We start from the raw sequence: 24,783 nt of genomic DNA on the forward strand, positions 1-24,783 counted from the left end.
GAAGGAGGAAGGCTAGGGCTGCAATTTTAGACCTTGCGCCAATTCATTTACTTAAGGATGCGTGGAGATGCTTATGCCCCTATATAGCTGGCTATACGTATTATTCTGCTGCACATAAATTATGCTCACGCATAGATATGATTTGGGTTACAGATTCCATTCTTCAAACCAGTACCATAGTAATATGCTCAAGAGTAACCTCGGATCATAATCCAATTCTTTTGACATTCGAGATAACAACAAAGAGACCTACTCCCTGCCTTTTTTCGTTTCCCAGATATCTATTTATGGATCTTAATTTTGTGAGTCAACTAAAAGAGCATATAAAGGAATTTATAGATATAAATATGTACTCAGCTCCATCTATGATAATATGGGATGCATGTAAGGCTAGCATATGTGGATTTACACAGCAGTTTATATGGCAGCAAAATAAAGAGCGTTGTTGCCAAAATGAGAAAATGATTACAGTAATACTTAATATTGAACATCAAATATCTGAAGCCTTACTAATCGGGGTAGCTAATCTGGATATGTTACATTTCAAATTAATTGAACTAAAAGTAGCTTTGAAAAATCTTTTTAGGGAAAAAAGCATTAGTAAATTAAAAAAATATCAACTTAATCAATATGAAAACGGTGAAAAGATTGGCAAAGTTTTAGCTTATAAGGTGGCTGAAGACCGAGCCCAGAATGGTATCAAGTTAATCAAAGGGGATAAGAACCAGATGTTTCAGGATCCCAAATTAATACTGCAACAGTTCACATCTTTTTATCAAGATCTTTATATGCCAGAAACTGTAGTCATGGAAGATAATATCAAAAGCTATATAGCGGTAAATAGAGTTAAAACTATGGAGGCTGAACAATCTAACCAACTTGCAGCTGACATTACAATGGCGGAAATTAGAATAGCCATTAACTCCTTAGCAGCTGGTAAAGCTGTAGGAGAGGACTCTATCCCTTTGGAATTATTTAAAAACTGTATGGAAGAGCTGATACCGATGCTAATTAAAGTTATTCAAGCTATTGGCAATGGGGAGCAAGCTCCAAACTCTTGAAACCTCACTCAAATTATCTTTTTTTTTAAAAAAGGGCACACCACCGCAGGAGAGAGGTTCTTACAGACCAATCTCGCTCATTAATAGCGACGCAAAAATCTTTGCTAAAATACTGGCAACTCGGCTGGCACCACTAATGTCTCAAGTGGTGTCACCCCAGCAACATGGGATCATCCCAAAAAGGGACACAACGGCACATATTAATATGGCCATTTCTGCATTCGATGTGGCACGGACTCAGCTCACCCCACTCGGTATGATTTTATTAGATGCAGAGAAGGCATTTGACCGAGTGGGGTGGGGCTTTTTATGGGCGGCTTTGCAGGCGTTTGGTATAAAAGGCCAATTTTTGAAATGGGTTCAATCGCTATATGATAAGCCGTTGGGTAAGGTCTGCTATATAGGAAAATGTTCCTCTACTTTTATGATTATGCGAGGGACGCGGCAGGGGTGTCCTTTATCACCCCTGCTATTTGCTCTGGCAATGGAACCATTTCTGATTGCACTTGAGAGCTAGGCTCTTATTCGCCCTTTTACAAATGGTCCACATTTTCTTGATATAACCGTTTATGCGGATGATGTTGCAGTCTATTCCACTAATGTGTGCGATGCTATGAAGGGTATCGTAGCAGAAGCAGGAAAATATGGCTTAGTGTCAGGCTATCGACTTAATACCAGCAAAACTCAAATCATTTTGAATCATCAGCTATCAACCTCGGTGATAGGGATATGTGATGTAGCAACTAATTTGGGGGTAAAAATCTCTTCGAATATTGATCTAATTGTGGCATTAAATTATGAACCGCTATTAAAGGAGACTGCTATACTATTAAAGAAATGGCATAAACTACCGTAGTATTATTGGCCGATTAAATTTGGTCAAAATGAAAATATTACCAAAATATTTATATCTTTTTCGTTCTATCCCTCTACGGGTAAACAATTCTTATTTTCACAGATTAGAAGGTATTATTAGTAGCTTTATCTGGGGCTACAAGAAACCACGGTGGGCGGTGTCATATCTCAAACGTTCTTTTAATCAAGGAGGCCTGGGTCTTCCAGATATTAAACTTTAATTTTGGTCTGCTTCTTTGACCCGCTTTCGTAGTTTGTTGATCCCCGATAAATGTTTATATTTTCACAGATTTTTATTAGGAGTGGATGCTAATATGTTTCTTTACAAACTAAATGACCCCAATTACTTACGAGACACAGTTAATATTTGGTGCCCCGTTCTTGTTAAGAGTAAAGTATATCTTTTTCATTATAAAACCCCCTTGTGGTCCAATCCGGGTTTACCGGAAATATTTCAGGATTCAGCTGGTCGTGTCTTATCAGAGTGTGGTATTAAACTACTGGGAGATTTATATGACCACAAGGGATTTTGTGCATTTGAAAGATTGAAGGTGTGTTATAACTTGTCAGTGGGGGCTCTGTTTACATATTATCAGATCAGGGACTATTTTTTGAAGAAGTTAGAACTTACCATTCTGTCTGATTCTGAAGTTTGGAGCTGTATTTATAGAGAAGCAGATAAAGCACTGATCAGTATTGGGTACAAAATATTTTCTGGTTACAACACTAACGATATTACTAAGCTGGCAGAGAAATGGAGTAGCAAGTTGGCGATGAATGTACCACCAGATCTGATCATCTCGTCTTTAAATAGCCTCAATCTTTCTGTTCAATCTTCAAATCTTAAACTGCAGTTATTTAAAACTATATGTCAGTTGTATTACACACCGGACAGGATTCTTAAAAGGGCAACAAATAATAACTTCAGTGATCGTATGAAATGCCCAAAATGCGATCTAAGTGGGGCTGATATTATTCACATGTTCTTCTCTTGTCCGCATCTTGTTGAATTTTGGAATGAAATAACTAAACTTGTGTCTACTAGACTCGGTAGTCCTATTATATTTTCATCAATGGATGTGTTTGTGGGTGTGTCAGGGGGAAACAGTGTGTTATGTGATTTGTTGAACATTTTAATTACATGTGCTAGGCTGGCTATTGCTAGAGTTTGGGTTCAACAAAATCCACCAACAGTTAATGAGTGGTGGAGCCTTGTTAAGGAAATATATAACATGGAACACTCTCTTGCGATTACAAGGGGTTTGCAGACTAAGCGGAAAGTGAACAGAATGCGGGGATTAATAATGTCATAAAAATTGTTTCTTTAATTACCTTATTATTACTTTATTATTACTCTGCTGAGGATTCGTTTTTGTATTCATTCTGTTTTTACTGTATGTGAGAATACTTCTTTTGGGTTGTTCCCCGTGATGCAAATAAAAAATATATAAAAAAAAAAAAGGATGGGTCTGCCCGGTGGTGAAATGGGAGATTTGCATGTAGATGGGAGGGAGGAGTTGCACCTGGGACCTCAATAGGGCTGCGCCTTCCCTCCACAATGCTGGCTCTGCCCCCTGTGGTGCGTCTGATTTCCCTAGCCTGTCCGGTGAATAGGGAGAGGGGCTGAGCACAATAAAGTGCTCCAGAACCAGTTGTATCTGTTTTTTTTTTCCCTTGCCTTGCATCCTTGAGACAAAGGAAATTGGTGTATAAGAAGGGACTGTGACCCCATGTATTTGGTTCTCTCTGTTCCTGACTTGAGGGGGGCCTGCTGCTGCTGCTGGGCGCCAGGAGGACCGCCACTGGGGACTGCCTCCCTGCTGGAGGGCCCTATGAGCTGGCCCCTGGGCCAAGCCCTTGCCCCCCTGCATTCTTAACAACTATCTCTGGACTTTGCCTTTTCTGGAAGGAGCGCTGTGCTCCTTATTGCTGAAGAGAAGCTCTCCATTTGTGTCCCTGGACTGGGGACTACAAGAGCCTGTAAGCGTGTTATTTGAGAAGCACTGTGTTTGGGCTGCCCCAGAGGAGTAGCGTTTCTAATCTCCCCAGCAGCACAAGGCTGCGATCTTTTGAGGGAAGAAACCCCCAGATGGAGATTCCCCACCCCCCGCAATCTGCCGATTTAGATGCGGGTGCCCACCCGCATATTTGTACTTTTTAAATACCCTTAGCGGGTTCCCACCCCGCCAAGGGCTTTGTGCCGTTATTTTGATACCCCTAGCGGATGCCCACCCTGCCAGAGACTGTGCATTCAAGAGGGAGCCTACCCCTCAATTGCCCCGCATCACTGTGCGGCCCGGGATAGCAGAGAAATGCAGCCGCAACCCGGGAAACCCAGGAAGTCAAGCAGCCTCAGACGAGACATGGGCGGAGCTTCAGCAAGAAGCAGCGGGAACCTAGCCCGCGCTCCTGCATGTGCCCATGAAGCAGACCGCGAGGACAAAGCCGGCATTCGCTCCAGGGCTCCTCGAGAGCGAGGGAGAGCCTCGAGGTGCCAGGTGAGGCTTCATCTACTGTTTCTACTAAGTGCGGATTCTGACAGTGGCCCACGTGGCCCTGTCAGGTGTAAGTAATCCCCTGTAAATACTGCCCAGTGCCAGTTGGCACAGTGTATATGTGTGATTATGATATAATGTGTTTATGGTAATACAAAGGCTATTTTTATATATAACCTTGTGTGGAGTTCCTTTTGTGATGTGTCTAGTGTGTTGCTGCTCTGTGTGTGTGTTGCGCAACCGCTTTACACATTGCCTCCGGGATAAGCATTACTGCTCGTGCCAAGCTACCAAGGGGGTGAGTAGGGATTATCTTGGCGTGTAACTCTCTTGCCCTGACTAGAGTGGTGGTCTCTGCCTGGCTTAGGCGCAAGCCCTAGCCAACCAGAGATCCCATTTCTAACACTCAGATAAAACTGAGATTCATTTTTTCGGCACCAAGGTCTCTCCAGAATCCAGTGCTGGTGTCAGTCAGAAGTGGGTGCCCCTCTCACTGCACCTATGGTAAGAAATCTTGGTGTGAAATTTGATTCAAATCTTACTTTTGTGCCCCAAATCAAGGTGACGTCTGCCACCTGTTTTGCCACTAATATGTCTTAAAGAAGGATGCTTCATCTCATTCCTGAATACTTTCATAGAACAATAGTCCATGATTTGGTTAAGTCCCGGTTAGACTATACCAACAGTTTGTGTTTGTTGTTGGCTTCATTTTTAATCCAGTGCCTGTATTTCTAATCCAGTGCCTTAAAACTATTCATAACATCATCTCCTACGCCAACGACACCCAGCTGATCCTCTCCCTCACCAGAGACCCCAACACCTCCAGAACCAGCCTCCACGAAGGGATGAAAGACGTCACCGAATGGATGAAGAACAGCCGCTTGAAACTGAACTCAGACAAGATGGAAGTCCTCATCCTTGGACCCTCACCCTCCGCGTGGGACGACTCCTGGTGGCCCCCAGCCCTGGGCATCGCCCCAAAGCCAACAGACCACGCGCGCAACCTGGGCTTCATCCTGGACTCCTCCCTCTCGATGACCAGACAAGTCAACGCCGTCTCCTCTTCATGCTTTCACACCCTCCGCATGCTCCGCAAGATCTTCTGATGGATCCCCATCGAAACCAGGAAGACGGTCACCCAGGCCCTCGTCACCAGCCGGCTGGACTACGGAAACACCCTCTACGCCGGAACCACAGCCAAGCTACAGAAAAGACTAGAACGCATCCAGAACGCCTCCGCCCGACTCATCCTGGACATCCCCCGAGGCAGCCACATCTCCGGCCACCTGAGGAACCTACACTGGATCCCCGTCAACAAGAGGATCACGTTCAGGCTCCTCACCCATGCACACAAGTCTCTCCACGACCTGGGCCCCAAGTACCTCAACGACCGCCTGACCTTCCACACGCCCACCCGCCAGCTACGATCTGCCAGCCTCGCCCTCGCCGCCGTACCACGCATCCGAAGAGCCACCGCCAGAGGCAGATCCTTCTCCTACCTGGCTGCCAAGACATGGAACTCCCTCCCCATCCACCTTCAGCTGACCCAGGACCACCTTGCCTTCAGGAGACAACTCAAGACCTGGCTGTTCGAGCAGTAGCGGCCCCCTTCCCCAAGCGCCTTGAGAGGCTTCCGGGTGAGTAGCGCGCTATACAAGTGTTATGATTGATTGATTGATTGATTGATTTCAAGGTACTTGTCTTTGCCTTTAGGACCTCTACTCACAAAGGCCCTCTTTATCTCAATAGGCTTTTTTAAGCCTTACTGCCAAGTAAGATCTTTGAGATCGAATGACATCAAACTGTTTCAGATTCCCCACATTCATATGGCCAGAAGAGGAGGCAAATCGTTTATTGTTTTGGGCTGCAAACTGTGGAATTTTTTTCCTCTTGCCCTGCGAAGCAGCCCATCGGAAGCTAACATCAGAAATAATCTCAAAACGTTGCTGTTTGATACCTGTGTAGAGGGCATCTAGTCTCTGTGCCATTTGGTTTTTCTTGGTCGTGACTTTTCCGCTAGCAATGGAACGCTTCTTAGGAGGCAGCTGTGGGCTTTCCAAATGGGTTGAATTTAATTAAATTGGACTGTTCCTATTGGAGCAGGGTCAAGACTGATTAGCCTATAGATGCGTCCAAACTGAGGTGGCCCTTTGCTGGGGCAGCTGTGCGCTATATAAAACCCAATAACCCAATATATAAACCCAATAACATAGCATGGTGTGCAAAATAACAATGAGTGGGATGCTGCCCGAGTGATTACCAGTAGCAGAGGTTAATTCAAGCATTCAATTCACTACTGTTTTGTGTATTTATCGTGTCACCATTAGTGCAACAGGTATACCCAGACATGGGTTCCATGCACACTGTCACTGGATCCGAGCTTAACCCAGATAACTAGCCAATAACAAGGGTGAAACTAGCCCTGGGTTGCTTGTGTTCCCGTTCAGGGATGAACTGGCTGGGTAGTTTGGGCTGGACTGTTCCCATTGAAGCAGAGCTGGGTCCAAACTGAGATGACATGGTGTGCAAAATAACAATAGATTGTGATGCAGGCACAATGATTACCAGTGGCTGGGATTAATTAAAGCAGTCCATCCATCACTGTTTTGTATACTCATTATCTGAATTGTGGCATATAATAGGCAATAAGTAAAACCTTTGCCCTAAAGAAATAAAAAAGCGTGCAAATGTTTCTTGCTGATTTTAGTTTGCAAAATTGTCTAAACACATTATATGGGATGGCTATAATATGATGTAACTGTTTATTTGAATCTGTAGGTGCAACAACACACAGCTTGGCCAACCTCCTCAAATGGTGAAATTGTGTGTTCATTTTTTCTGGATTTAAATAAAAGACTTTTCTGAACTGAAAAACCAAAGACAAGCTCAGTTTATTTTGTGGTTATTGAAAAGCTCTATAAACTTGCAAAGATCTGCAGGTGTCTTATTCATGGATTTTCATCTTTCCTGGGTCAATAAATGAGCACATACGCTAACTACTCCATGATCTCTCATGGATAAACACTCTTATTATTGCAATCAGGAGGTAAATTACACCTCTGAAATCTTTGTCCCTGTCCAAACTCATTTGCAGCCCCAACCCCTGTCACCTCTTTGAAGTCAGCTGTAGCAATGCTAGCTTGAACTAACTTGGAAAATGCAGAAAGGCCAGAAGGTCTGGAGTGCTTGGCATCCACCAGATAACATTCTTTGAAGTATAGCAAAATGTTACCTCTAAGTCACTTTTACAGGGCAAACAAACATGTTTTCTGGGCTTGAATCTGTAGCATTAGACTATGGAAGCACTTTACAATTGGGGCTTCCCGCATATCTTTGAACAGACTTCTGACTATCCCGAATGCTGCTGTCAGACTTCTACTTAAAATTCCTTCTCAATCCCTCATGTCTAACCAGTTCATATCTGCCAAGGTTTCAGATTGCTTATGTGGGACATTTTCATATTTTCAGTTTAATTATGAGTGACATTCAATAACTAGATGTGACAATTTCCTGCAAGCTAAATCAAGCAATGAAGATGAGGGAAACATATAAATATCAGATTTACACCCATTGGAGCAAGGAGAAACTCTAAGAAGATGGTAGAACTGCAGCAAAGCACTAGAAATAGAAGGGCACTAGCTGAGTAAAAAGCAGTCACTCACAGTTAATCCTCATAAAATACAGTTTTGTGACTATGTGTAGTTCATATTCTTTTATGAAAACTGTCACTAAACAAAGGGCTGCTCTTTATCCAGCATTCCATTATTCCATTATTCACCAGTGTTATCTTGACATATATTGTTCATGAAAACTCCTTGACACACAAAGAATTTAGCCCCACTGCCAGTTACTTTTAAACCCATGGTATTTAAACAAAGGACCCTCCATCCCTCAAGTGAGCGCCAGGTGCAGTGCGAGACAGAAGTTCCACAAGTAAACAAAACAGATCTCATCTGTGTGAGAAAAGCAGTACCTCACAGGTATCCTCATGAAATACACAGGTGTGCGAACATGTGAGGTTCATGTTCTTTGCATCAGGGATATTAGCCCATTGGCACCTATCAAATTAAAAGATTCAATTGTAGAAGCAATCATTTAAATAATGCATAGTCCATGGAGGTCTGGAAGTTTGTAGGGCTTTTTCTGAGCCTATATAAACAAAAGGTTTTGCCCCAGTGTTATTCTGAAATATAGCTGCTACTTTCACTATCATAATCAGGTGTTCAATTTAAAATAAACCAAACAGCACAATTATATAAAAAATGTAAAACAAATAATAAATCATTCAATACCATGAAAAGGCTACGGCATATGATAATGGGGTAAAGGATAAACTGCAGTACTCATGCAGTGCACAGACAGTTAGAATCTGATCTCCTAACAAGGTCTCCCAACCCCTCGCCAAACTTTGCACTGGCTGTGCTCCAATTGCTCAAACAGCCAAGCTCGTTTCTTTTTTCCTACCTTTAAGTGGAAGATCCTTCTTATATCAGTAAAATTCTGGAATTCACCCCCTACCAACATCAAACTCGCTACTGATCATTCTTTATTTAGGAAGCTAACAAAAATTTGACTTTGCAAGAATGGATACAAGCTTTTTATAGCTTGGCTAGCAGTGCTAGGATGTAGTGGCAGGATCAACGATGTCATTTGAGATGTCATCAGTTATGTCCTAAGTAATGTCACTGACCATGTAATGAATGATGTAATATCTGATGTTACTACAGTGCATTGCAGGGGCTTGATTTATAGTTAGCTGAGATAACTATATTAGCAGAATTTTTGTGTTTTCTACGAGTGAAATATCAGCCTAACTATAGCATCCTTGTAACCTTTGCTTTTTTCAGTGAATTTCTAAGATTTTTAAAATGTTATTTCATAACTATAATGCCCCTGTATCCTTTGTTTTTTTCAATGAACTTCAAAGCTTTTTTAAAATCTATTTCTTCACTATAACATCCATTTAGATGTTAGACGTTTTGAGCAAATTTCAACCATTTCATACATTGTATTATCTAAGTGTATTCTGTTAACATGGATTTACTGTAAAATGAGTACTGTATCTGAATGAATACTGCCTCTATATTTACTGAAGACCAACCAACTGTATTTTACAGCACCTATATTTAACTGGACTCATTCTTAATGGTACCCATCTCCTATATTGTACATCACTACAATGGTGTAGAAAACATTAACAAAATGTATCCAATAGTTTGGTGTGTGAAAGTGCGCTATTGTGATTGTTTCACAAGCATCTTTAACTAATAGCTTTAAGAAATGGTACTGCTATGAAAGCACGCTTGCTCATTTCTTATTTGCAGAAGTAAGTGCTTGTTTGTGTGGTGCAGATGTCACTGTATTCTCAGCCATGAAAAACACCTAACTGAATTTTTTGGGAAACATGCTGGAGGAGTGTTCTAGAAAGGTGTCAAATATTAGTTGCTTCAGTGGATTATAACAGTTTTTTTTCCTAATCTTTTTTTCCATCGGGACATCTGTGCAATCCCCATGGCACCTCCGCGAATAGTGCATGTTTTTCAGAAACTCTGAAACACATACATAGACACATTTTATTTGATGTTTGACACTAGTTGTTTAGTGATCTCCTCTTTAAAGTTGTCTGTCTATAATGATTTTTTAATGAAACCACTTTTACTTAGTATTTCTCATTTTCGCTGCGACACCAGACGTCGCAGTGAATTAATTAATTCCAAAAAGAGCGTTTTTTTATAAATTCTGAAACACATATAAAGACATATTTTAATTGTTATTTGACATTAGTTGTTTGGTAATATGCTCTTTAAAGTTGTCTCTCTGGGTCTGATTCACAAAACTAATCTGAGACAAAATCTAAATTTACTACTTTTGGTATTCACAGAAGGCATTTAGTAGTACTAAAGTTAGGATTTTATCTTAAGTCGGTTTTAAGTCTGTCTTAAGTCAAACTTGAGGCAAAATCCTAACTTAACTACTACTAAATGCCTTCTGTGAATACCAAAAGTAGTAAATTTAAGATTTCTTCTCAGATTACTTTGGTGAATCGGCCACTCTGTAAAGATTTTTCAATAAAACCACTTTTACTTGGTGTTTTTCATTTTCGCTGTGACACCGCAAGTTAAAGTGGCATCACTAATTGAAAAGATTGCATGCTTTTACGAAACTCTGAAACACATATATACATCTATTTGGAACAAGTTTCACTATAGCTGTTTACTGCCATAGTCCTCCAGGTTGTGCTTGTGTGATCCATTTTGAAGAAAACTACTTTTAAATTCTATTTACATTTTCAGCGAGCAAATGGTATTCGCGAATACTCCACTCATCACGAAGATCATGTGACCGGCAAAAAAAGGAATATCATTGCATAACATACTTTACAACTAAATAAATAGGAATTACACACCCACCTCCCCTTCTTGAATCTTCTTTCATATAACTTTATACTGAGCAGGTGGAAGATTTTAGTGGATGGAATTTCTTTTGGATGTTTTTGCACCAAAAATGGCAAGAGAACCTGGAAAGGGGATTGAGCTGCAAGAGCAGTAGGACAGGATATGGAGGAGGACATCACAGGAGATATTGAGGATGAGGGGCCTCCTGAAAAGAGAGCAAGTGTGGCTTGTGATTTTCTAAAAATTCCATCTGGAGAATCCAAGACAGTAGCAAAACGTGAGCACTGCACAATCTGTGACAAGCCCCTATTTAGAGGCACAAACAAAAAATAATGCTGTCAGACAACATCTATGCTCTACAATTTAAAAAACTACCATGGGACTCATCTAAAACTGACAAAGAAGCAGAGAGAAGCCAGAGGACCCTCTACATCAGTGACAGCAGAAAAAATTCCAGGCCAGAAAGTTCCTTCACTGGTTCAGAGTGGTGGTACAGATATTGCTGCAGAGCTCTCAAGAATGGGCACATATTGCTCTAACTGTGGGGTTGCCTTGAGTGCCGGTGAGCAGTGTGTTGCAGCTGTTCATGATGCTATGAAAGATCACAGATGCATATTTTTCCCCTACATAGATTTTGAAAATTTCTCAGTGCTCCTTTCATTTTATTTCTCCTCTCCCAGATGCCATTTTGTTAGCATAAAAAAGAACAAAACATTTTTTAAACTTTAAAAGTCACTTAAAAAATAATTTTAAAAGGTTCAGTTGAAACCACCTTTTTACAGTTAAAAACAAATAAAGTATGCAGTATGAATATATGATCTGATTCATGGGTGAATAAGTGGGTAAATGATTTTATGCATGGGATAGTAAAGGTACATGTATGCAAAAGTGATTGGATGGATCAGTGGTGTATGCTGGATTGAATGAGTGCATGAGTGGTGCATGGATGATCGAATTAGTGAATGAGTGTTGCATGGGTGATTGTTAGTCTGTTAGTGCTGCATGGATTTAAGAATGACTGGATGAGCGTGTATGGATGAATGAATGAATGAATGAGGGGTGCATAGATGATTGAATGAGTGCATAAGTGGTGCATGGGCGATTGAATGAGTGCATGAGTGTTGTATTGATGATCGAATGAGTGCATGAGTGGTGAATGGATGATGCATGACTGCATGAGTGGTGCATAGATGGTTCAATGAGTGCAAAACTGGTACATGGAGAATTGCATGAGTGCATGAGTGGTGAATGGATGTCACAATGAGTGTATCAGTTGTGCATGCATGTTAGAATGAATGCATGAGAGTTGCATGGATGTTACAATTTATTTATTTATTTTTGGCATTTGTACAGCGCTCTGTTACCCGTGGGTGTCCTGGCGCTAAGTATTACTCCTGAGATAGAATGAGTGCATGAGTACTGCATGAGTGTTGCATGTGTGATTGAATGAGTGCATTTGTGGTGCATGGATGCAAGAATGAGTGGAGTATAGATGAATGAAGACATGCATGAGTGGTGCATGAATGATTGAATGAGTGCACGAGTCATGCGTGGATGATTGAATGAGTGCATTAGTGATGTACTGATGTTTTAATGAGTGTATAACAAGAGCATGGATAATTGCATGACTGCACAAGTGGTCCATAGATGGTTCAATTAGTGCATTACTGGTGCATAGATGATTGCATGAGTGGTGAATTGTTGTTAGTATGAATGCATCAGTGGTAAATCCATGTTTGAATGTGTGCATTAGATGTCCATGAATGTTAGTATGAGTGCTTGAGTGGTGCATGGATGACTGAATGAGTGCATTCGTCATCAATTGATGGTTGAATGAGTGCATACTTGATGCATGGATGATTGAATAAGTGCATGTGTGGTGCATGTGTGAGTGAATGAGTGCATTAGTGCTGCATTGGTATAAGAATGATTGGATCAGTGGGGTATGGCGAATGAGTGATGCATGGATGATTGAATGAATGTATGAGTGGTATATGCATGATTGCATGAGTGCATGAGTAATGTGTGAATTAATGAGTGTATGACTGCTGCATGGATGATTGCAAGAGTGCATGAGTGGTGCATGTATAATAAAATGAGTATGTATGTTGTGCATGCATGATTGCATGAGTGCATGAGTGATGTATCTATGATTGCATGAGTGCTGCATGGATGATTAAATGAATGGTGCATGGATGATTACATATGTGCATGAAAGGCATATGAATGGTTTTAATGACTGATGCTTAGATTTTAAAATGAGTACATGAGTTCTGCATGAATGAGAGAATGAGTGCATGAGTGGTGGATGGGTGATTTAATGAGTGTATGAGTGGTATATGTATGATTGAATAGGTGCATGAGATGTGTTTGGATAGTAGAATGAATGCATGCACGGTGCATAGATGATTGAATTAGTGCATGGATATTAGAATGAGTGCATAAGTGGTGCATAAGATATTGAATGAGTGCATGATTGTTGATTGAATCAAGGAGTATATAGATACAACAGTGCATATAAAGCTGAGTAACTGCGTGTATTATTGCTGGTATGGGTAACTGAATTGGTGTATGGCATATGCATGAGTGTAGTAGTGCATTTACGAGTAAGCAAATATGTGTATCAGTATGTGTATGGGAGAGTGAATGCATTTATAAGTGTCTATTTGGGTGGGTAAATGGATGGTCAGTTTGTGTAAGGGTGAGTGAAACAATGGCTAAGTGCCTGTATGGATCAGGAATTTTCTGGGGATTACCTATATAGGAGAGTGAATGGGTGCATGTATGAATCCATAGGTGTGTAATTGGGTGTATGAGGGCATGCATGTTTGAGTGAATGGCTGCATTAGTTTCCTTATGACTAATAAATCTGTCTATGATATAAAGATGATTTGACACATACAATCTCGACAAAGTCCACCCACTCTGGAAGAAGAATATTTTCCCCCTACCACGCAGACTCTTCCCAGATTGCTTTGTAGGCTTTCCTGCTCTCCCCAGCTTTGTTGGAGCAGGCCCTGCCCCACTACCTTACAGGTACCCTTGTTGATAGGAGCCACAGTGACTATGGATAATTCTAGCCTAGAACTTACCCCTATAGACTTTTCAATTGCCCGTATAGGCGGGTGTAATAAATGTGCTTTTTGCTAAAAGAACACACCCTAAACCAATACCCCCAAAAGGCAAGGCAAGACTCAGCACTTCCTTAAGGCAAGGTAAGAAAACAGACCCAAATTTGGGTAAAATAACACATATAAGTTTATTAATGCAACATTTTAAAAAGACAGGCCAAATATATCAATCATGGCTGTCTCTCACATATCAAGTAAGCACTTAAAATAGAATGCAGAATGTACACAAGTAGCAAAGAATAGAAAATATATACAAGAGAGAGAAAGAGAGTGTGTGGTTAGGAACACCTCACCGACTGATTCTGTAACATCCTTGCCAACTCTTTTGCTGGGGAAGTCCTTTCAACAGCCCAGGAAGGAGTTTGGTCAGGACCCAAGTTCCGCCACCAATCCACAGCAATACATCTATTTTGTGGTGATCTTCCCCCTGGTCCATGAAAGCTCCCAGCTTTAATACCATTATTCAATGTGGGACGAAGCTTCTAGAAAACCCCGCCCCTTTTTCATTAGAAAGAACCAAGCTGGCTGGTACCAGTCTGCGTCAAGGCCAAGACAGTGGCTAGCCAAGCCCCTGTATTTTGACTCAGAGAAAGAGTTGTACATTCCACAGATAATATCCAGTTCACTCTGGTCGGTGAGGAGTGAAAAATAAGAGAGGAGCGAAAAACCTGCCCTCCCCACTTTGCAGCTACGTGCGAGCACAGAACATGGCGTCAATTATGAAAATGGAGTCAGTTATGCAAGTGCTGCCATGCACACAGAAAAGCTTAAAGCAAGCTAGAGTTAGGAAGTGAGATGACATGAAGCCATGTCAAAGCCAATAGTAAGAACTGCCGTGAAGCAAAGTAAAGTTAGAGAGCAAGATGACATGAGGCCATGTCAAAGCCAATAGTAAGAACTCATAATATAATGTACTGTTCTACTCCGTGACGGCTTCCACTGATACAGGGCCATCCTACATTAAGGCTAGGATAAAATAACACACTAAAGTTTAAGATGGTGGTAGTCGACGGTCATTATAGGGTGCAGAAACACAGAGTGGCTCTTTTACTACATTCCATCCCTTTACCATCGACTATCACCATCAACAAATATCAAGAAATTGAAACTTTAACTAAAGAAATAACTACAAACAGAAAACTGCATTTAAGCAATTACTCTTTTAAAAAAAAGTTTTTAAAGACCTTTATTGAAATTTCAGGTTACAAAGTATATCAAAGTTTTGTCAAATGACAAGGCAAGGGAGAAACACCACATCTGTTACATACATCGTAAAATGCAGTTGTATATTAGTGGCTAACAGCTGAGTCTAGGTGGGGATGATAGGAGATGGAGCGGGAAAGAGTTGGGAGGAGCGCTTGATATAGGCAGGGTACCGGCATGGGAGGCCGCAGAGAATCAGCAGTGTGCAGAGGGGGGTTGGCACTCCTCTACGGACCAGCACCGGTGGCCACATCATGCGGTGAGCCGGCAGGGAGCGCAGGGGAGGACACAGAGGGAGATGCTCTCTGGCCGAGGAGGTATGAGACAAGAGGACCCCAGATAGCATGAGGCCGGGCAGCTGTGGGCATCAATTCTCAAAATTGGGACAGGAGTGTCTGAGAACGCGCAGCATCTTCAAGCCAAGAGCTAACCCTGGGTGCCGGCCTCTGACCCCAAGGCATGGTGACTCTGTTACGCGCGAGAAGAGCAGCATGGTTGTGAGCCAACGGGAAGCGTCAGGACAATGTTTCATGAAGCCGAAAAGTCAGAGCAATGGATCAGGGTAGACCGACGTGGCGGTGATCTCAGTATTGGCGGTGCGCACATCGCTCTGTAAGTGTGTTTCAACCTGCACACCTTATGTGGCTGGTTTAGCGTGCAACTGTAATCTAAGTGAAATTAAATTTAGTTCATTTGACGTGCCACTGCGTGATGGGATGTAGCCCTAACCCCAGTGTAAGAATTGCCTATGTGAGAACACCGAAAAATCAGAACCTGCACAGTGCACAGCAAGTGTCCCTAAGGTTTCTAATATTCTATCTTCTTTTCTCACGTTTTATGCATACGATAAATATTTTGAACCAAGATAAGTTTTAAAGTAAGTTTCTATTTGATCCTTTCATGTTACAAGGTGTTTAAGGAAAAACATTATTGATCAGAAGCAAAAAGTACAATCTTTGTATTCATGTCAATAATACAACTGGGTCATTTTCAAAGTTTGAAACAAAAAAATTACCCAATGCATTTTGGGTTAAAGAACCCTTCTTCAAGGGTGCGTATAACAAGATAACAGTAATTACATACAATTGATGAACAACTGATAGCTTCCTCCGTTCGGAACTACAAGGGTAAGATAAAAAAAACTTTCAATGACGTATATTTGTCAATAAAGAACACAATCAACAAGATAGTATTTGCACACACGATTTCCAATTCATGAAAAGGAAAAATAAAGTTTAGAACCAGAAAATGGAAATCAAAGCAAAGTGTGTTGCCATAATCAATAGGAAGGAGAAAATGCTAGTGTAATAGATGGTGCATGAGAGTCTCGGTCCGTTGAAACCGCTACTTCCCAGTGACACCACTGTCCAAGATGTGGCTCGTGCAATGTCTTAACAGAAAATAGGTGCGTTCACATGTGTGCTCAAAATCAAGTGCCGTGAAATACCTTTAGTATTCGCAAGTCCATGCGTTTCTGCAAAAAAGGACTCAAATGAGTACAACATTTAAATCCTGAAGTCTCGGTATTTACCCGAAACAAACTAAAAAGCACACATTGTGCCAATATGCAGAAACCTTGGGGCAAAACAAGGCAAGATGGGAAAAGTCAGCAGCGGCAGCCGAGCACCGGAGACATCTATCACTGGGAGCGAGGCCCATTCAATACAGCTGAGCTGGGGAGTGGTACAATCTGTTAAAATACTTAAAATGTATGAGGTGCTGGCAGTAGTTAGAAGACAGACATTTGTTCTGCTTACAAAAATACTGCCAGTCCTCCTGATAAAGCTCAGAACCTTGATCTTCGCTCCAGCCAGCATGGGTGCGATCAGCAGGTATTGGTGACGCCGGCACAGTGGCGGCATAAAGTCTGGCGACCAATTTGCAGGGGGAAGTGTAAGTGTAAGCAAGGTCGAGGGCAGCCATCAAAGGAGGGGGCTGAGGTAAAGTAGAGTGCAGCTCCCTCAGGACGCCCTGAGCTGATAATAGAGCAACTTATCCATTGGGCCGGACACCGCTGGAAGAGAAAAAACATTGCAATCAGGGTAGAGGTCCGACAGTGTGGCCAGGCCCAGAGCCGTTGCACGTTTAACCATCCCGGCTGTGTGCAGTGAGGGAACTGCCGGGTTGTATGCGACAGGCATGGCATTAGCGCAGAGTAGGCTGGAGACAGAGTATTTCCGGAGACCGTCCCAGGCCCAGCACAGGTTCTCCACAGTGTCAACCTCTCCATGTGGTGGTTTAGCGGGGACAAAAATGACAGTCCGGAGGGGCAAGGGGGCCGCTAAGTCAGCCACAACCACCAAGTGGGGCTGAAATGGCGTTGGGTGTAGCCAGAAGTGAAGGAAACTAGCCTGAGCGCTGAGGGCATATAATTTGAAGTCCGGTTTGCCAATCCCACTGGACGTAAGGGGGAGCGTGAGAATATCATATGCAATTCTAGGTTGACCTCCAGCCCAGATGAGAGAGATGATAAGGGATTGGCGTGTGTGGAAGAAATGAGCCGCAAGAGGAATTGGAACATTCAGGAACAAGTATAAAATCTTCGGGAGCACAACCATCTTGGCAATGGCAATGCACCCGCTAAGGACAGTGGTAAACATAGCCAGAGAGGAATCTTGGTCTCCAACCAGTCAACCGTGCGGCAGAAACTCTCCTTCCAAAGTTCGTCCATGCTCCTGCTGAGCCAGACGCCCAGATATCTTGTGGGCCCAGATGCCCACATGAACTTGTAGTCCGTAGTGAAGTGTAGTGTACTTCCTATATTCCCAATAGACTCTGCGCATTGGAATAATATATCCTATAGATGTGACGTAGGACTTATGTCTACTAGGTCGCTATCGAATATATTAAACTTATTTGTGAGTGCCAGCTAGCTCAGAGGTCACTAGAAACTTTCTTGAGTTCACAAGAAGGGATTTTGTTTCTGACAATCGCATAAACATGACAACTTTGTTTCCCCAAGATAAAACTGAACTTCAGAGTCGTGGAAACAATAGATAGATATTTTACTCAGTCATTTGTGCATGCTTCGTTTCACCAGAGGTGCAGAGAGATAGAGAGATGGGCGTTTTCAATAAAAGTATTTATTGAACAGTCTTCTTTCTCAAGCAGGAGAAATGAACTGCTACAATTATGATACTGGTTGCAAAGTATAATGCGTACAGTAAGAAGAGTATTATAAAATAATACTGTAAAAGCATTGTATGGTTCCTAGACCATAGATAAATACATACATAAATAACAAAGGCTAGAAAGTACTCAACTGGTACTTCTAAAAAAACTCCTACCACGGTGTACACAACCTATGTCTAGTATTTGGGAAGAAGTAGGTGAGGTGTGGCATAAATGTAGTATTTTTTGCCAAGAATCTATTCAAGATTTCTCCTAAGGTCTAATCAGCTCCGTACCTTGGTTTAGAATGAAGGAGGTCAGTCTCAGGACTCGATTTCCCAACAACCCGCAAGGGTAGCTTGGAAACCCTGGAGCTGGATTTCTCGGCAAGAGAAAAGACAGCATCTCTCTCTGCATCTGCAGGAGGGTCGGCTTCCTTTGGAACTTGCTGTAGCAAGATGCGTCAGGCAAGTAGATAGTCGAACTGCTCCAAACCACTCTGTGTTTGCTTGGGCAAGTGTGGGCATATTTATACCTTGAAGGTATCGAGTTTGACGTAAAGGTGGACATGATAACTTCATGACAGACTCTCAGTTCCTTGAAAACTACATGAGTTCTTGTACAAATCAATATTCATGCAAGGGGAAGTCCCTAGCTGCTGAAGCCGAGCTTTCCAAGAAATTGTTGTGGATTTTCGGAACTAGTGGAAGTAGCCATGCTGTATTTGGACTGCATGAGCTATGTCTAAATATGGTTATGATTTCTATGCCTAGATAAGGATATGGTAATTTATACCTATATAAGGGCATGAATCGGGAAAATTACACTAGGGTCCTAAAATGCTATACAACACCCACTCCACTTTATTATGCTCTACATTACTAAATCCCAGCACTAAAACATATCTAAACCATGTGTTTACAATCCCACCCAAAAGTACATAAAAATACATTTGAAATGGTTGTACACAAATAATTGAGCATTTATACTGAACGCATTTAGAAGCAATGATTTCATTTCAATCATATAGCATGTTGTTAGTAATGCTAACTGAATGAATCATAATAATTACATTTATGAAATGGCTCTAAATACAGAAAAAAGGTCGAGACCATCCCATAGCAGAATATATAAATTGTTTTGGTTTCTGAATAAGGTAAATATTGTTCCTAGGAAGTATTCAAAGAATTCTTGTTCTCTAAGAATAATTCTACTTTAAGCAGATTGCTTTGTGACAAAGTTATTTTTTTTTGGACAAAAGTCAATTCAAATCGTAGAAAAATAGAGTTCCGAAGTTAAAAAGTTCTTGTTTTTAAAAAGTGAAGGTCGAATTTCAGAGTTGAAAGAACGCTGTGTGCTAACTTCAAAAGTTATTCTCAGTGTCAGGAGAAAACAATAAGGCCCACATGCATCATCCCGGGATTTTGCCAGTTCTAAAGTGCGAAAAATAGCGATTCGCATTTTAGAATTCTCAAAACGGGATGCATGAATATTTTCGGTAAATTTATGCGATTCGGTAAAAATCGCAATTTTTACCGAATCGCATAAATTACCGAAATACAATTTGCGAATTTGCTATTCCCATTGGTTCCAAATGGCCAAAAGGCCCATAGGAAGCAATGGGAAGGCATTAGCAAATTGCGATTTTCACTTTGAAAATCGCAATTTGTTAATGCATTTCATGGGTGCAGGGGGGGTCCAAAGGACCCCCCCATGCACCCCTGAAATGTATTTTTCGCATCATGTTTCACACACACATGTCCTAAGGACATGTGTGTCCGTAACATGAATGTTGAAAAAAATGCATTTTCAGCGTTTTAAACACTTTTTGCAAATTTACCGAGTGGTTCAACCACTCGGTAAATTTGACCCCCTAATTGCGATTTCGCAATTTTAAAAGTAATCATGCATTGCTTTTAAGAAATCGCAAATTTGCGATTTCTTAAAAGCAATCGCAATTTTAGAAATCGCAAAAATGTTGCGATTTCTAAAATTGCTTCATGCACCCCAAAAAGCACTTTTGGAATCGCAAACGGCCGATTTTAAGGAATCGCACTGTTTGCGACTCCAAAAATGCTTGATGCATGTGGGCCATAATCTTGTAGGCTGGCAGAGAAATCGTCTACCACAGTAGATGAAAGTTGAACCACTTCATTAAGTAGATCAATGGTACACCGATGAGAAGCATCGCCATCAGCGACAGTCGCATTAGCAATGTTCGCATTAGAAGGTACCTGTGTTCCTGGTGGTCCGCGAATCTCACCCTCAGCTGGAATTGCTGGTGAGATCTCAGTGAATGCCGTCATCAGGATTGGTAGCCGTTGGCGGCAACACAATGCATGAGCCGTTACTGAACAAAGCAAAGCGTCAACATCCGTTGGCAGTGCTGATGGAAGTGTTAGACAGATATCCAACACGCATTCCTCTCCACAAAGCAAGGATCGTAGAACGAATAAGATGCAATCTTGCCAGATTGGTCTGAATGGCAGGAACCACGTGGTATTCAGATCTCTCAAACAAGCCAAGCCAAGAATCTGTGTTATGCGTTCACGATACAGCATTGCCAGAAAAGCATTCTCTATGGTAATCTGGGTATCGCTGGTGACCGGACTTGCCATAATGGAGCAGGAGGAACAAAAATAGTATCCCTGCTACTAGTCCCAAGATGAGAGGCAGGCCCCCGAACACAGAGTGCACAAAGTTAGGAAAAATGTCTAGGACTGCTTCAAAAGGTGCTAACAGACCCGAACAAATCGTCTTACATACATGTACAATACCACTGGTATCAGACATTTTTAAGATACAAGCTAACATTTCTGCAAAATATATGGGGCAGCTTGTTGATAATAAGGCATGTATCTCCCCAGAGGACCTTGCAACTTGCAGATCATACGTCTCTCTGGACGAGGTCAATGGCACAGTTTTTTGTAAAAGAATGGCTTTCATTCTGCTTAACGTATCAATTCGTATAGAAGAGATGTTCAGTGAAGGTCATGTGGTGACTCCCCATCTGTCTTAGTTTTTGGAAACAATACTTGCATACAGCAAGTAACCCTGGCTGACACACTAATGAGATAGGCTATTCCTGGCATCATTCCACAACAGCTGTGATCATTCAACATTATGTAGCTCCCATTGGAAAGCTGCCTAAAAATTGGATCTATCACTGCTGCCGGGCAACCCTGCAGGTGGCATGATAAGTTGTTTGAAGAACCATCACAGGCTCCATGTAAATTAATGCCTTGACATAGAAGTGTACGGCTCAATGTGGTTTTGCAATTTTTACCACTAAGACATACCTCCTTTTCCCCACTCCAACATTTTATGTGTGTATGGTAAATCCCAGGTCGACTTTATGTATTCTTACCCAACCTTTCATACAGGCCTGCTGGTATGTGTTTTAAGCAATACTGAAACTAGAAAAGCGTCACTGGTATCATGATGGTGCCATGTATCAACAGCTGGTTTCTCAGAAACGGTTAATGGTAATCTTTCCATTTTTTCTATGCTCAGCACTGTATAGTCTGCTCCCCTCTGTGCCAAAGAGATTTGTTTATCCGTAAGGTTAAATCCAGTAAACAATGACGTGGTGTTGATTAGACACCAAGGTGCATAGCCTGAATGAAGGTTTTGTAACATCCAGCCTAGCAGCATTATAGAATGCAATTGAGACTGGCCATGTTGCAACATTAACGAGTCCTGTTCCATTATGTCTATGACAGAGGATATGATGCTGTCCAAACAATAAATTCTGGATGACACTGTTATTAACCCATTGTCAACTACAGAGAGAGCTTGCTCTATCAATTTCTTGTATTCGTTCTGCAGTTTCCATTTGCGTGACTTTCCATGCTTCATTGTGAGCAGCGTAAATACCGGCGTATATGAAACGTTTATAACGTTTTTTGCGAGGTCCAAGTAAGAATTCTCTCAAATCAATGCCATCTTTAAGTAAAGTTAAGTGTTGTTTTATATCTGGGAGTGCGGATTTTTGTAGCCACTCAAGGCACAGTTTTCCTGCACTGTAAGTTGTTATTATCCCTTGATGTTGTCTCTGGACATATCTTGGATCTGGCCTAGTTACTTTAAACACTTGTGTCATGTTCAGGAATCTATCTTGACAGTTATTTGTGTCTGTGGTCCAGATTAACCATTTTTTCCAACCAGGATTAGTTCTGTTTTGTTGTAAAATATAATTCATGTCTAGCATCTCATCCGTAGTTCTATTACTATCAGGTGTGGGCTTAGGTATGGACGGTTTATTTACATCTTTTATCTTAGGCAGGCCAAGACATTTAAGAACATTTTTTGTTCTGGAATGATGCAGGCTCTGAATAATACTTCTAAACCTTGCACCCGCCAGTCTTTTGTGCCCCAGACAGTTTTTGTCTCAATGTTGTCTTTCCAAAAGTCAAAACCTAATGTGGACAATTGAGCATAAAAGGCCTCAGAATAATTGTTCTTAGTATTAGACAACATACGTTTCATGCCTGTCTTATTATCATTTTTAAAGTAAAAGGTTTCTGGATTTGTGACATTAAAACCTGAAAAGTATGGACATTTTTCATAAAATGTTTTTGAGCTACCCTTTGGTGGCGTTGGACAATGTTCTCATTGATTATAAGTTAAAACATTTTGTTTGTTTGGAGATTTGTGCAAATAATGATGACCAAAATGATTAAAACAATACATTTCTTCATAATTTGATGAACCATCTAAGTATTCATGTTTTGCCAATTTTGCTGACATTCCTAAGTCTGCCATCATGTTATTAACGGTTTCAAAGTCGTAATCAGAAAATGTACTCGGTGAAACAAAATCACTCAAGGAAACCTTTAATTGGTGTGGAATCTTCAGCAGCTGGACAGGGCCATAAATGTCATAATCAGTTCTATCCCATGCTTTACCACCAGGTGATGGAACGGCTGTGATGTTTACTGATGACAGGTCTCTTCACAATGAGATGATTAGTGTGGCTTCAGGAGCAAGTTGATGTTCTTACTTGCTGTGTTCATTTTACTATATTTTCCATCTATCAGCTTTCCCAAACTTAAAATAAGAATGAGCCAAAGTAGGAGAAAAGGTACACCCAACACAATCCAAAGTTCAATCCATGGTGAAACCAGATGTGTATTTGCAAGCTGGTGAAAAAGTTCTGTTACTTGTTCCTTGAAAGTTTTGTTTGCTGGCGTTTTTTCAGGCTCACTGGGATCCTCAGAAAAGGTATCGAAGTTGATGAAATAGACAGATGCAGTTCTGTCAATTGTTGGTATTGCATCCAGATTATTTGAAATCGCTGGAGCTGCTTGTTCCCTTGACATGTTAGTATAGTCAGATGCCACATCATTGTAGACGGGAGTTTCTTGACAAACTGTTATTTGGGTTTCAAGAGGCACAAGTTCCATGGCTTTGTTGCATAGTCCTTCTTTTCTGACTGCAGATTCTTCAAAGGTGATGAGTCTTTCAGTTTGAACCTCTTGGATGGTAGCAAGATTTGGTTGTCTACTACATCTTTGGAGTCCACTGAGCCTGCTACTTATTATCGGGGACATGGTGTGGTTTTACCAGGTCAAATTGATACGGACCGGATATACTTTCTTCCAGCAAGGGGCGGCAGTAACACTGTTCTTGATCCATGGACTGCTAGTACAGGTACTGGTTTTCTGTAAGAAGGCCCAAATTCCTTCTTATCCGCTATTTTCTCTCTGACCAGATCCCCAATATTTGGAACCCATACAGGTCTTGCTGGGACAGGTGGTTTGTCTTCAGGGGTCGTTGGCTTTTGTATTGTGTTGCTTAGACTTCTTCTCGTTTCATTTAAGTCCTGCAAAACAGCCAAACGGTCTTTGATATCAAACGGTTTTTGTTTCCTAACCTCCATTGTGATCCCTGGGAGTCCTTAAATGATTAACCATTCCTTTAATCTCCCCTCGATGTATAATTCAGAAAATAAGGAGACCAACAGTGCCTGCATTTCCTCCTCCTTATTCGAGATATCGCCCTGAGGGCTAATAATCAACTCCCTAATATAATTCCGGGACCTCTCGACCCTCAACTTCCAAATTAACAATGCTCCTGCTTTTTCTCCATACTCTAATTGTTGCATACACCCCGTTGACCACCACTCTCGACACTACGCCTCAAGCTTAACCTTATGGTTCAATCCAGCCTCCTCCAACTGGTTCAATATTCTCTTTCAGTCCCAATTACTCCTTACCTTTTGCTGCAGCTTAGCCTCTAACATACCACATCTTTCCACCAGTCCTCTCAGCTCTGCTTTACCTGCCTTGTTCTAAAAGCATGGATGAGACATGCCCAGGAAATAGTGTAACCTTTTTTATTTTCCCAGGCAAAGCTCTATCCACTAATTATATAATCTAACCGCAAGAAGTGATCATATTTTTTGCTGTGGAAGGTGTAACCATGCTTTAGCCCCTTTAGATACATCCATGCATCTACTAAAGCCATATCGTGCAACATATGCTTGAGACCCTGCCTTGTTCTCTGGTGCTTGGGCTTGGGCTCCACTCCT

This window comes from Lissotriton vulgaris, chromosome 3_1, assembly GCF_964263255.1.
Source record: "Lissotriton vulgaris chromosome 3_1, aLisVul1.2, whole genome shotgun sequence".
NCBI classification, from domain to species: Eukaryota; Metazoa; Chordata; class Amphibia; order Caudata; family Salamandridae; genus Lissotriton; species Lissotriton vulgaris.